Source organism: Anolis sagrei, chromosome 1 (genome assembly GCF_037176765.1).
Source record: "Anolis sagrei isolate rAnoSag1 chromosome 1, rAnoSag1.mat, whole genome shotgun sequence".
In the NCBI taxonomy this organism is placed as follows: domain Eukaryota; kingdom Metazoa; phylum Chordata; class Lepidosauria; order Squamata; family Dactyloidae; genus Anolis; species Anolis sagrei.
Window position 1 is genome coordinate 243,969,355 of NC_090021.1, and position 11,304 is coordinate 243,980,658.

The window sequence follows — 11,304 nt, forward strand, 5'->3', positions numbered from 1 at the left end:
GGAAGCCTTCTTTGAGGGTGAAACCCTCACCCTCACCCTGAACCATATTGTAAGCCTAACCCATTTCCCAAAACCCAAACCCTAAACCATATCCTAACCCAAACCCTAAACCTTACCCTAACCCTTATGCTAACTCAAACCCTGACCCTAACCCAAACCCTGAACCTTACCCTAACCCTTTCACTAAACCTAACCCCTACCCTAACCCTTAACCATACCCTAACCGTAACCCCTAACCCCTACCCTAAACATAACCCTAACCCAAACCCCAAACCTTACCCTAACCCTTACACTAACACAATCCCAAACCCTAAACCTTGCCCAAACCCAAACCCTAAACCTTACCCTAACCTTTACACTAACCCAAACCCTAAACCTTGCCCTTACCTTAACCCTAACCCTTACCGTAACCCTAACCTAAACCCTAAACCTTGCCCTAACCCTTACCCTAAGCGTCCTTTCCTTTCTAGCTTTCCTTCGCTCTCCCTGCCTTCACTCCGCCCCTTCTCTTCCCTTATTCACAGCCGCCTTTGCAACATCTCTGTTAACACTCGGAGCTTCCAGACCCAGCTATCATACTCTCACCGGGAAATGTTCCAGCCCTGGTGCAGGGAATGCAGCAGTGGAGGGGGGGAAAAAGCACTGTCCATTCAAAGAATCATAGAATCATAGAGTTGGAAGAGACCTCATGGGCCATCCAGTCCGACCCCCTGTCAAGAAGCAGGAAAATTGCATTCAAAGCACCCCTGACAGATGGCCATCCAGCCTTTGTTTAAAAGCTTCCAAAGAAGAAGCCTCCACCACACTCAGGAGCATAGAGTTCCATTGCTGAACAGCTCTCACAGTCAGGAAGTTCTTCCTCATGTTCAGATGGAATCTCCTTTCTTGTAGTTTGAAGCCATTGTTCCGTGTCCTAGTCTCCAGGGAAGCAGAAAACAAGCTTGCTCCCTCCTCCCTGTGACTTCCTCCCACATATTTATTGATGGCTATCATGTCTCCTCTCAGCCTTCTCTTCTTCAGGCTAAACATGTCCAGCTCTTTAAGTCGCTCCTCCTAGGGCTTGTTCTCCAGACCATTGATCACTTTAGTCACCCTCCTCTGGACACATACCAGGTTGTCAATATCTCTCTTCAATTGCGGTGCCCAGAATTGGACACAATATTCCAGGTGTGGTCTAACCAAGGCAGAATAGAGAGGTAGCATGACTTCCCTGGATCTAGACACTATGCTCCTATTGATGCAGGCCAAAATCCCATTGGCTTTTTTTTTGCTGCTGCATCACATTGTTGGCTTGGACCAAATAGGATTTGCATTTACAGGCGAAGGTAGAGAAAGGCTTCTTTGCAGGAAGAGGGACTGGGATACCTCCCAACCCACTAGAGCAGTGTTTCTCAACCTTCCTAGTGCCGCGACCCCTTAATACTACAGTTCCTCATGTTGTGGTGACCCCCAACCATAACATTATTTTCGTTGTTACTTCATAACTGTAATTTTGCTACTGCTCTGAATCGTCATGTAAATCTCTGAAAAGCAGGATGTATTTTCATTCACTGGATGAAATTTGGCACAAATACCCAATATGCCCCAATTTGAATATTGGTGGGGTTGGGTGGAGGGGTTGATTTTGTCATTTGGGAGTTGTAGTTGCTGTTGCTGGAATTTATAGTTCACCTAAAATCAAAGAGCATTCTGAACTCCACCAATGATAGAATTGAGCCAAACTTGGCACACAGAACTCCCATGACCAAGAGAAAATACTGGAAACATCTGGTGGGCATTGACCTTGAGTTTTGGAGCTGTAGTTCACCTACATCCAGGGAGCACTGTGGATTCAAACAATGATGGATTTGCACCAAACTTGGCACGAATACCCAATATGCCCAAATATGAACACTGGTGGAGTTTGGGGAAAATAGACCCTGACATTTGGGAGTTGTCGTTGCTGGGATTTATAGTTCACTTACAATCACAGTGCATTTTGAACCCCACCAACAATAGAATTGAGCCAAACTTCCCACACAGAACTCTTGTGCCTTGAAGGGACTTGCTGCCGTGAGCCTCCCTCCAGCCTCACATGCTCTCCCTTGCTCACTCATGTACACCATGCTACCATGCGCCAAGCATGCTTCCTCTCCCTTCCCCTCCTCTCCCCCCCCCCCCCCCCCCCCGGCTTGGAGTCTCAGAAACAGCTAGCCAATCACAACTGAGGAGGGCTTTTGGTGGGAGCATTCACATCTGATGGAGAGATCTTCAGCCTTCTCTGCCAAAGGGGTTCCTATAAGTATAGGTTTTCTGATGGTCTTTGGTGACCTCTCTGAAATCTCCTCATGACCCCCCACCCCCCGGGGTCCCAACTCCCAAGTTGAGAAACACTGCTCTAGACCTTGAGACAGTGGTATTGGCTTGGCTGCTGCATGAAGAAGGATTTGATCTCCAGGAATGGACTAAATGACTGCTGGTCAGAATATAGCCACACCTGGGCTGTGCTTCCTGCAGGGTGATGGCAGGCAGATGAGTATGTACTGGTCTGGAAGGTCAATTCAAAGGACGGTGGATTAAATCATAGGTAAAGCAATGATGTCATAATAGTGCAGGAGTCATTCTCATACATATATTTCAGTGTGTGCTGTGAGTTGGTTTCAACACTATCCATAATCTAGTGCTGTGGGTGGAAAAATAATATTCAGAGCTAAATTTCATAAGCCACTCATATTTGCAGTTGATGGTGGTTTTGTTTATACCATCACAGTTGTGCACAACTCTATTTTCCATACTAACCACGGCCCATTTCTTCCTTTAACAGAATTGTGCTATTTCCCCCTTAAATGACATAATTGAGGGACAGTCCTTTCTAACACAGCAGGCATGTAGCCGGGGGGGGGGGGGGGCTATAGGGGCTTCAGCCCCCCCCCCCCCCCGAAATTCTCATGGTGGTCGGCGAGAAGGCTTTACTGGTACATTATTTAAACTGTTATGTTTATTAATATCATGATCTGATCACCATTCTCAATATATCCCATATGTATGGGGGTATTGGGGTAATGATACAAAAGGTTTGCTAGGGTAGACCCTCTTTCACCCAGACTCAGCTCCCCCCCCCCCCCCCCGAATCAAAATCCTGGCTACGGGCCTATAACACAGGTATTGAATATAATGACACACCTCCATTCTAGGGTGCAAATCTCTTGTTACCTGGTTTTGGATGCCAAATTAAGCTAGTACTTTGGGATTAGAGGCTGTCGTGTTGTCCCTGGGATATCCAGGTAGGGCTTGGAAACAATTTTGGCTGAAACCAAGATTCCCAGATATCCACAGCCATGTTTAAGACTTCTTTCTGTGATTTACCTGCAACACAGGCTTCCTTTTTTCCTACTGCCTTCTACTTTACTGAGCATTATCCAACATGTGTCAGCTTCAGTTTGATTATTTTTGGCGTGATTTGGTCAAGCCTGATCCATGCTTGACCATGAAAGCCTGGAAGTAAAGGTAAAGGTTTGAATGCTGATGGGGTTTGGGGTGATTGGCCCATGATTTTGGGAATTGCAGTTCACTCACATTCTTATGCATTTTCTAATGGAAGCATTCATAAAAATCAACAGAAAAGACTGGCTTTTTTCTAATAGAGCTACTAATTATCAATGTGATATTTCTTAACCCCCCCCCCCCCCGGCAAAAAAAAAAGTTCCTTTTCAAATAATCTGGAGGGGGGGGGGATGACCTACCCGTGTGGGTGTTGTAGTTCACCTGCATGTCTTTCTCAAGTAACCCGGGCATTGCTGGATCCCCAAGCTAGTAATAAATAAAATATGTAAAGTTACAAAATGGCAGCCCTCATTTCCTCCCCTGGGATGGCCAACTTGTTCTTTCCCCTTGAAGAGTTAAGGATATGGCAGACTGAGGTGTAGGTGTAGAATTACCAATGGGCTTCTTTGAGGCAGGGCCGGGATTGTAATGAGCCTAACCCAGCCATCTCTATTTCAGAACCAGTTCTCATGATGTTATTTCCCAAGAGCTGTGATCCTCCTAAACAGCTCCTTGGATGTATGCACTTAATTGACTATTGATGTATACACTTGGATGTGCCAATGCATTTCACATTCTATATCTAAAAAGAAGTAATTGTTTGACATGCAAGTCAGATTTCATATCTAGACATTATTATGATGTATTTAATAACAGGTGTAACCACATTGAATGTCCTTTAAAATGCCGTTCTTCTTATAGTAATTTAGAAATTGATATGTTTAAGCTATTCTTTGCAAAATGCTCATAGCTGCAAGAGAAGCAATTCTACGTTGATGCTAATAGATCGGCATGACTCACTATTATGAAATACAAATCAAGTGTAGTATACTTCCCCATGTGCACAAGGAAGCATCAAACTGTTTTCATTTTTAGCTTGTGTGATAAAAATGTATGAATCACTCTGCAGGATTAGCCAAATGGCCTGTTTAACCTAGCATTCTTTCTTTGATAGTGACTACACAGATGATACAATAAGACAGCTCTGTGATGGCAGAGGAGACTTTGGAATGAGAAGGAGAAGAAACAAGCTACTCTAGGCTAGCATTCTGTTTGTGATATGCACATGTATTTGTCCCCCAGAAAGGTGTGCTAATGTTGCTTCTTAATTTGTGAGAAGGGGAGGGATACAACGGAGAACATGAAAATATGGCTGTTCTGGGGAAGAAAAGGGAAGGTACTCTTCTTTCCTTCTGTATATCTCTTTCTTCCACCAACTCCTAGGTGAACTGCTATTTCATGCTCTGAATTGCTTCCCCTTCTCTGGAAAGCTTTGAGGGCAGGGGAGGGAAAAAGAACTGTGTAGATGAAGTTTCAATATTGGATGTTCAAGTCTGGAGTGTTTAGTTCAAATAATTTTTGTTCTTCTCCTAGAAAAGAAACTGGAACAGACCAACAATGTGGGTTTAGCCTAGGCCTTAGCATTGTTTTGGTCATCACACAGAGGGGTGTCGCCAAAAACCTTTGATCTCTACTACCCACATCTTCTTAATCAAACATCAAAATCAGAAAGAAAGGAAAAAAAACTGTGCAGAGTGCTAAGAAAACAATGATTCACTTGCGTTCAGCAAATCTATGATCTGAAGAGCTAAGAGACAGATAGTAAATGGGTTTTGCAAAACAACCTCAGTCAGCTGAGTGTTTTGCAAGTCACAAATATATGTATCATTCTATCCTACATGACTTCCAGTGACATGTAACTAATACATTAATATGGCTGCTATATTTACTACAACTCTAGTATGAAAAGAAGAGAGGAAAAAGAGAGGAAAAAAGATATGGTACCTTTAAGACTGATTTTTAAAGTTTTGCACCTTTTGTGTACATAAACCCACTTTTTCAGATTGAATGCAGAGTAGTATTAAGGCCTCAGATATAAAGGTTTGTTGCATATAGAGGTTTGTTTATCCCTACACCTATGATACTGGTAATATCAAATATTATGGTTAATATAACAATGTTACATATAACAATGTTATATTATGGCTAATATGATTTAGTATGAAACATTGGTCTATGGTACTATATCCTTTTCGGAACCCAGCCTGTTCTTAACATATAAATTGTTTTTCTTGTCACCAGTCTGTCAGTTTGTGTAGCATGTGTTGAGCATATAGCTTTGAGGTGATATTAAGTAAGCTAATTGGGCAGTAGTTTTGTGGGTCATTTCTACCACCTTTCTTGTAGATTGGAAATATTATGCTTGTTTTCCACCCATGTGGCATTTGTCCTGAGCTGCTTGTGCTGGTAAGGAAAGGGTTCCACCATTCAACATTTTACTTGAAAAGTTCTGGAGGAAGCATGTCTTCTCCAGGTGCTTTCTTAGATTTCAAGAAATGCAATTAGAGATTTTACCTCTTTGCTGGAGACTGTTTCCCACTCAGGTAAAGTAGAGAAGTCTTTGTCTTTATCCCACCCTGCCACTTCCAATATGCTTGTCTTAGAGCAAAAAATGCTGGAAAAGTGGTTAATCCATGTAGAGGCAGAAATTGAGGCTTCCAAAGTATATCTTACTCCTTGAGTTCCTCTGGTTACACGTTCCCAAAATTTGTCTTCCTTCCAAGGTCCTGCCTCAAGAGATGCTACATCTCGGTAGCCACATCTTCTGATGCTACCCCCAAAATTCTACTTTATCAGCAGTGTACTCAGGGAAGGAAAGCTGAGCAGTGAAGTGTCCTACTATTTTCCTATAGCTGAATGTGCTGCAAGGACAACATTTGCAGGGGCCTCTCAAGGACTCCTGGAGGTCCCTGCAAATGCTAGTCATAGCATATCCAGCTAGAGGAAAAAGGATAGAATTGACTTGTGGGGATGACTCTGACTAAAACAATGGCACAATGACTGATAAAACCACATTTACAGTGGTCCAAGGGTGACTTCATTGTTGTATGCCTTCAAGATATGGCAAAGCTACCATGTGCTCTTGGCTAGATTTGCTGGTTATCATGGGCAATGCACCAAAATTAAATTGTCAGAATAGAGTGGAAGAAAATGCTACCAAAGCCTGTTACCTTAAGGGCTTGCTTATCTCAAGGAAAACGTGGAGCTTAGGATGAAGAAGCTGGCCCCACTTAGAATTGGAGTAATAGCCTTACTTGTGACTTGCTTTTCCTTAAGGTATTATTCTAGACAAATTTGGGACAATGCATTCATCTACCAATTATGGGAAGGACAGGAATGTGTTGTATTGTTCTCTCCACCATGATATCATAGTAGTGGTGATGGTGGTTAACATTTGTTAGATGCCTCTTTTCCCTAAGTTGACCCAAGATGTCTTATAACAATCAAAAACAGATGTGATTTTAATCACACAGAGGTCTGAGAAGACCCCTTGTACAGCCAAAGCTTTTAGGTGGGATTTCAGGACATGTTTTTCTTTTCTTTAATTAAAAAGGTCGACAACATGTAAGAGGAACGAGATAGAACAGTGTAAGCGTTCACTATGGGAGCTGCATTTCAATGTGACCTCTTTCTTCTTTCTAAGACCAATGACTACAGTTCCTTGACCTTTAAAATTCCTGCTGGTAAAGTGAAATTATAGTCAATGTAAAAAGGCCGACCATTACAAGGTCTGATTTGCAAACAACAGATCCTCGCAATTGTTACAGATAACACATGCAATTCTGCTGGAATCAAATCCTCAGCTCCCCTTCCTTCCATTGAAGACCAATAAAATGCTGTCTTGGTTGATGCATTGTAACCTGTGAAACTATACCACAAGTGCTGTTATAGTACAATGTCCTAATCCACAGACTCATTATCTTTGGCTTCACTTATCCATGTTCCAAAAAAAAATAATACCCCCAGCCCCTTGAAGTGTTTGTGGCTACTAGTGCTATTCTATAGTACGCATCTAACCCAAGCATAGTCAAAATATAGGGGTCACTGTTATCCACAGCTTCAAGTATCCATGGGAGATCTTGCAACATATCTCACATGGTTATGGGGTTATATTGTATTTTGCTTCTCCAGCTCTTGGGATTTAAAGGTGGTTTAGATCATTCTTGGAAGCTCAGGCTATGAAAAGCTGCTAATCAGGATGACCTGAATCTTATTGGTGGTCACAAAGAACCAATGAGACTTGCATAACTCACCACCAACAGTTGGTTCAGTGCCCAACTTTGTCCTAGGATGGGACCCTGGGCAGTGTAAAGAAATTCCAAACAAGATTAATTTTAATTTAAATTTTAAATGAATTAAATAGCAATATTATAAAATAAATAATCATTCAAACAGTTTAAAATTGGGATTACCAATAGGATTAATACTAGTATGTCTCAATTAATACTGACTGGTGGAGAACACAGGCATTCATGTCCTCTCACATTATTTCCTTAAAGAACAAGTCGCCTTTCTTATTATAGGAAGCAGCAGTAGCACTACTCCAGGTTTTAGGCTGATCAGGAGCTGTCAAGGGTACTGAATCTTATTTCTCTCTGATACCCTTCCATAGATTCAGCACCTCAGATAGTTTGGGCTAAAACCAGGACCAGATGTTCTGTCCCAATGTGAAATAGAATTTTGATCTCATCTAGCCAGACTCCTCATAGGTTCACACTCCTATTTGGAGCAAGAATTATGATGCCAAAAGAAAAATGAGGAAGGATTTGGTTTTAACCAAACCATCTTGGTGAAAGGAGCATGCAGGGATTTTTGTGCAACCCAAGAAGAACAGAATGGAAACATGTCTACTGTATGCATCAACCCAGAGTTTCTCAAACTATGTTCCTCCAGATATTTTGGACTTTAGCTCCCGCCATTCCCATTCCGAACAGCTGGGAAGAGGGTTGGGATTTTGAGGAGCTGAAGTTCAAAACACCTGGAGAAGCACAGTTTGAGAAACACTGCATTAACCAATTTACCAGTGATCAATTACCAGTACAGAAGGTTTTAACTTCTTGCTGTATTGTCATGTATAAGAGGAGAAAGAATTGGTTTCTAATTTGATAATAGCAGCTAAATTGCTAATAGCAAAATACTGGAAAGAAAAAAAGGAATTCAATTAGAAGAATGGTATAGGGAAATTTGGAATATAGCTATTAATGATAAGCTAACCTGCAATATTAAAATTAAAAGGGGAATATGGAAACAAACAGATTTCTGGAAAATATGGGGAAAATTTATTGAGAATATTTTTAATGAGGGAAAGGGGCACAAGCCAGCAACAGAAACAATGACATTTTGGAATTGTGAAATAGAATGAGTAGGTTGGTCCTGGTGAAGGGGGCACAAACTAAGGGTAAAGGGAAGAGGGGGGAAATGGTGTAATACTAATTATAAAGAAATAAAACATGTATAAGTAGATAAAAGGTGTGTGGTAGAGATATACATAGTATAAGTTGTAACGGAACGATAAGAAATATGCTTAAAGATGTATTTGATTATTTTTACTGTTAGATTGTATATAATATGACAAATTCTTCTATCTAAGATGTTGTAAAAAGAAGGAAGAATGTATGCTTATACATGTTGTTTGATAAATGTATAATAAAAGCAATTTAGATCGAACTTCTTGCTGTAAATAGAGCTGTTACATGCTCTCACAGCTATTCGTTATTATTACCAAATAGTCATGCAATGACTTCACACACCTGTGAGCTGTTTACTCTTTGTCATTTTCTCCTCCTTCCCACTTAATCTTGGGAAATGCTGCCCTTTCACAATCTCTGCTCCATCACTGGGATTGATGTGTATCGCAGCAATTATAGGAGCCTTCCAGTGTGCTGAGGTCATCATCATATGATGCCCAGTTCCAGGTGGCTACGCAGGTGGTACACAGGTTGTGGCACACCTTCCTGAAAAATGTTCACTTTGCCTACTCATTCTTGTTTCCTTTCCAGCACTAAGGAAGATCTGTCTTATGTTCCCATCTTGGATATTTTTGCTCAGAAGGAAGTCACACATATAGAACTTCCTCTTTGAACCAGTAAGGATACATAGGATTACAACCTTGTTTAGGTAAATCTTTGAAGATACAGTATAAGGTGGTTTTGCTTTTATTGCTGTTTAAATCAGTGACTGGTTTATTTACTTATTTGATTGTTGAGATTTCTGAATGTTTTAAGTGTAAGTTGTTTCATTTACTCCTCCTGTCCCAATTTTCAGCAGAGCCACATGTCGCATAGAGGAAATTCTGAGATAGATACTATTGAACAAAGCTATACCCAGCCAGTGTTAGCTAGTGGTTTCCATATCAGGGAGGATTCACAGTATTCCAGTGGCTTCTAATTATGCAAGCCTTTCACTCAGTTTAACCAGTTTTCCCAAAATCTGGCACAGGTATGCTTGTCCAGCCCCCACTGAAGGAGTAACAGAGAAAATGTCAAAATTCTTCTGAATAGTATATGAAGGACAATGAAGAAGGATGCCAGATGTGTCAAATTTGAGGGACTGGAAGATCCCAAGGAAATGAAAGGGGCAGATGAAGCCATGTTGCATCACTGGGAATTCTTAAAGGCAGATGAAGAAATGTAAAACTGGCCCTTTTGCTCTTGATATAAAAAGATTATGCAGTCTGAGGGAGCCCTCTGTCTGCAGCCATCAATAATGCTGTCAGATAAATGTTCAGGAAAGTCCTGTAAAAGCAAGCCTTCTACTGTGCAAAACACCAGCTAAACTGCCTGACACAAGTAGCTGGATGTGACTAAAGACCACATCTTTTTAGAAAATGGCAATGATTCCACAAATAGCCTCCTGAACATAGGTAAGAGTCAGGCATAACTAGACCTATACCTACTATGTTACTACTATATTTCACATTTGAACCAGTATGTCCATGGTTCGTCATGCCCATGGCCCTCATGAGACCTCAAAGCTTTGAGTGTGTGTGGCTGATACCCATATCAATGGGGTCTAAAGGTCCAAGGGCAAGCTAAGCAAGATCAGCCCTGGTTAGTACTTGAATGAGAAACTACCAATGAAGATCAGGTGCTATATTTCAGAGGAATGAGGTGGCAAAACTACCTCTGAGTAGTCCTTTCCTAAGACAACTCCATGCAGTTTATGGGGTAGCCATAAGTAGACAGGTGACTTGAAGACAGATACCATACACACCTTCACTGGGACCCAGAGAGCTTTTCTCTTTTTTAGTACAGTGTTTTGCTCAGAAATAGGCCAGAGTACTGTCCCCAAGCTGTAAAAGTTTAAGTGGGATGGGACTTCTGGATTTTCTTTTTGTGTTTTCTTGCATTTTATGACTCGGTGCAGCTTGCTGGATGCATATCCTCCAACAGTCTACAAATGAAAACTGTGATAGTATAGTCAAGGTGGCAAAGTTATTGGGAAGAACAGACAAACTAGGGGCCCTTCCACACAGCCATATAACTCAGAATATCAAGGCAGAAAATCCCACAATATCTGCTTTGAACTGGGATATCTGAGTCCACACTGCCATATATTCCAGTTCAAAGCAGAAAAAGTGTGATTTTATTCAGCTGTGTGGAAGGGGCCTAGGAAAGACTACAACGGTTTGCTTTTGTTTGGGCCTACTGGGAAGGGCATGACTCTTCTCCTATCCTCTCTGCTGAGTTAACAGAATGCAAACTGCTTTTGGACTCTGGATAGGAGGAAAAAGGGGGAAAGTGGAAAGAGAGAAATAACAGGACATTTAAAAACATCTGAAAAAGTGGAATGGCAGAAGATTAATTAGGACTGTTCATACCAATTTGGGACTGTGGGAGGGCATGTGAGTAAAAAACATTTTTCTAGCTTACTCTTCTTGTGTATGATTTGCAACCATCTGAACAAACAGGAACTCAAGGATGGAAGTGTTATCTTTGCTAC